General features: G+C 33.1%; 1 pseudogene; it reads left to right on the top strand.

Annotated features, from left to right (window-relative positions):
- Positions 1-826: 826 nt before the first annotated feature.
- LOC110199552 (olfactory receptor 10AG1-like) lies at positions 827-1,699 on the top strand (annotated as a pseudogene).
- Positions 1,700-3,967: the final 2,268 nt, after the last annotated feature.

The following is a 3,967-nucleotide window of genomic DNA, read 5'->3' on the forward strand; positions in this document are numbered from 1 at the left end:
AAAGAAAAGATGATTCAGGAGTAAAACTGAGTTTAAGCTGAAATGTAACAGAAACAGGGAAGAGCTTTCTAAGAAGTGAAGGCAAAGAGGGAAAACATTCTCAATATAAGAGACCACCTAAACAATGTTTTGAGACATAGTGCCATATATTTTTTGAATATCAGTAAGCCAGTAGGGCTAGACGGTAAACTACATGAAAGATATTTGTAAGAAAGCTAGTAACTTAGGTTGAGCCCAGAGTGTTCATGGTTTTAAATGCTAAAAAGAAGATTTTATGTTTGGTGTTAGAAATAATAGGGAGCTCCTGGACTTAACTGAGTTGATATAGGGGGGATTATAAAACCTGATCTTTGGAAAAGTCACATTAGCAATTCTTTTGGTATTTGAATGGATTAACAAGACATTTATTAGATATTAAATTAAATTTCAATGGGAGAAATTTATGGCTTCAAATTTCAATATGAATTTCTAAAATAATAAAAGATTTTAAGCATAATATACTTTAAAACCCAAACCATGAAGAATATGCCCTGGAAGCAACATCTTGTATGACAACAGACATAATGCATTTTTATTGAACTGCACAATAGGCACTTAAATGAATGGGACTTGGAATGATGATTAGAGAATATAGAATGTCCAGTTAGGAGGGAAATTAAGAAGTCATTTATCATATACAATGAATTTACGGATAAACAATGTGTGGACTGGTGAGGAGGAAATGACTTGTCTAACCTGAATTTGTTATGTCCACTGATGGAATACCCAGGTGGGGAAATCGTAAGAAGAAATCGTTCTTTTGGGGTATTCTCTTGGGTTGTTCTGACCTTCTGAACTTCCTCACTGCCATGAAATTCTGTTTGGCATTATCTTTGTTATCTACTTGAATATCATTTTGGGAAAAGGCTTGATCATTTTAATAGCCATAGTTGATACAGCTCTCCAAATCCCCATGTATACTTCTTCCTTGGAAACTTTTCCTTCTTTGAAATCTGTTACACATCAGTCACCATTCTGAGAATGCTGACAGATCTTTGGACTCAGAAACAAAATATTTCTCTATTACCTTTTGTTATACAACTTGGTTTTCTGCTTAAGGTAGGAGACACTGAGTGCTTCCTCTTGGTTGTAATGGCTTATGATTATTACATGGCTATCTGTAAGCCTCTGAACTATCCTCTCATGATGAACCACAAAATGTGCATACAACTAGTTTCTGGCTCCTGGACCATTGGGATTCCAGTCCAGCTGTGTCTGACATACCAGATTTTCTCTCTACCATTCTGTGGCTCTAAAACACTCAATCACATTTTCTGTGATACCTATCCAGTGCTGAAGGTGGCCTGTGGGGATACTTCTGTAAAAGAGCTCTCTCTTTATGCTATTGTTGTTTTGTTTGGTGTGGTTCTCTTCCTATTGACACTCTGCTCCTACATCAAAATCAGAGAGAATATCCTGAAGCTGCCATCAGCCATGGAAAGATCCAAAGCCTTCTCTACATTCTCCTCCCATGTCATGGTTGTTAGTTTATTCTTGCTGTCTGTCATTACATACTTACAACCTAAATCTACTCATTCTGAAGGAAATGATAAGTTCCTTCTCTCTTTTCTGCACTATTGTAACCCCAATGTTTAATCTAATTATATATACCTTCAGAAATGAGGATGTCCTAGCTACTCTAAGCAATTCTTACCAATAACAGGAGCTCAGGAAAGTAAATAACTGAACTCTTAGAACCTGGTTTCTATTTTCATTTGACTCAAAAATCCTATGTATATTCACTAATCTTCTCTTCAATATCCCTTAAAAAATTTGATCATTTCCCGTGAATAACCTCAGATTCTCAAGATACCTCAAAATACATTACTACGTCCATTACTTAATTTATCCCTACCTTTTTGAAAAGGGACAATTTAGTCCCTCCTTTAATACTTTAATAAAAGAAAATACTTCCAGCACTTCTGGGGAAGGTGACAAACTGAATTAATCATTGGCTTGTATGTTCTAGTCCATGAACAATGAAGTTAGAAACATTGAAAGATCATTAACACATTTTGCTTAATGGTGCTGGGGAAAATTGTTTGTATTAATTATCATAAACAAAGTGTTTTAATGATTTTTTTTGAGATAATGATTATTATCAACTGACAGTTCTGTAATATACCTAACATTTTTGGGCAAACTTCCATGTAATTTGTAGACTTGAATTAGTCATAAAATAATGAATGGGCTCTCCAATCTCTTTCCTGTGAACATTTTATCTTTATATTAGATTGAATTAAGGTAATTTGAACCTTGTCCTATTTTATAACCTGACCTCATAAAGATAGTTATTTTAGCCTTATATTTTGATTAAATGTGTGTGTGTGTGTGTGTGTGTGTGTGTGTGTGTGCGTGTGTGTGTATTTCATTCATTAGAACAAAATTTCATTCAAATGGATACAGAGTCAAGGAAGGCCAGTACATTTTACAACATTTAGCTAATTAAAAATTACTTAAAAAGATATATCTTTGAAGAAAATGACCACTAGAAAAAGAGAGGAGACTGTCATGCTACGTTGCTTTCCATATATATTGCAAAAAAATGAGAAGTTTCCCAATTGATTATGTACATTCTCCATAGAGGATTTATGGAACTATATAGGATGGGATGCAATGGATGGGTATTAAGATCTGCAGCCTTGGGAGAAATGCCCACTTTGGTGAGATCACAGAATGATCAAAGTAGTGGAACTCAGCTAGAAGAAGACTGCATCTATTTTATATTGTTATGTGAAAATATACAGCAGCATTTTTATAAGAAAATTTAAAAAACCCTTTGTTTTTTAAAAAAATGGTCTGTATAAGAAGACTACTACAGAATATAAAATCCTAATTCCATATAAATTAGAAAGGAAATTCCCCATTCAATATAATTATCAGAATGTCAAAGCAACTTTAAGCCTAATTGGGGGTGTGCGGAATACAGAATAGCATGGAGACTTTTAAGAATTCTTATAATTTGATCACTTCATTTATTTGTTTCTGATCCAACAGAAAAGCAAAGAAACAAAAAAAAAATAGTAGACAGCACATAAATCATAGATTTAAAGCATGAAGAGATATTGCAGGCCATAGTCAATCAATTATTTGATCTATAATTTAATCATTTAATTTTTATGTGTTTCTGATTTGACACAAAGATAAAGAAAAATACTAGATAGCAATAAGGTAATACATTTAAAACTGAAAGAGATATTATAAGATAAGAAGTCAACTTATCATTTGATTATTTCTTTATTTTTCTGAATGCATACAGAGGTGAAGAAACAAATAAATACTAGATGGCATAGATTTAAAAGTCATAGATTTAAAGCCGGAAAAGATTTTACAGACCATTATGTCAACCCCCTCATTTTACACAAGAGAAAATTGAGGTATACAAAATAACTAAAAGAAGGAAATAAAATCAGTTCCTAATCATAGAGCAAAGTAGTTAAAAAAAAACAACTATGCATATAAACAATCAAAGATGATCTGTAAATAAAATGTGTAAATGCTTTGAATAAGAGAAAGTAAGACAATGTGGCATAGTAGAGAGCTGGCTTGAGAATTTGTAACTCCTCACTTCTAGTGTTGCCTCTGAAAGGTATTGACTGTCTTAACCATAGTAAGATTCAAAAAGGTGCTAATCTATATTGATACATTGAGTTCCTACATTTGGGGAGTTTCTTACTCCAGTGAAACCCACAGTCCAATCACTGTCTTTAAGAGAATGGAAAGAGATAAATACAGGAGAAGAGGAAAATTGTTCATTAAATATAACTGGAAACATTTATGAGAATGGAAATAACATAAGTCCCCTCAAAAATGCTGAGACAGATATAAAAGCGCTTAAGGGGAAATATTAGTACAAATACAACTGATAATGGAAATTTTAGAATTATGTCCTAGAAGACAAGCTATGAACTCCCTTTCAATGCTGTGG

Source organism: Phascolarctos cinereus, unplaced genomic scaffold, assembly GCF_003287225.1.
Source record: "Phascolarctos cinereus isolate Bilbo 61053 unplaced genomic scaffold, phaCin_HiC Scaffold_9;HRSCAF=440, whole genome shotgun sequence".
NCBI classification, from domain to species: Eukaryota; Metazoa; Chordata; class Mammalia; order Diprotodontia; family Phascolarctidae; genus Phascolarctos; species Phascolarctos cinereus.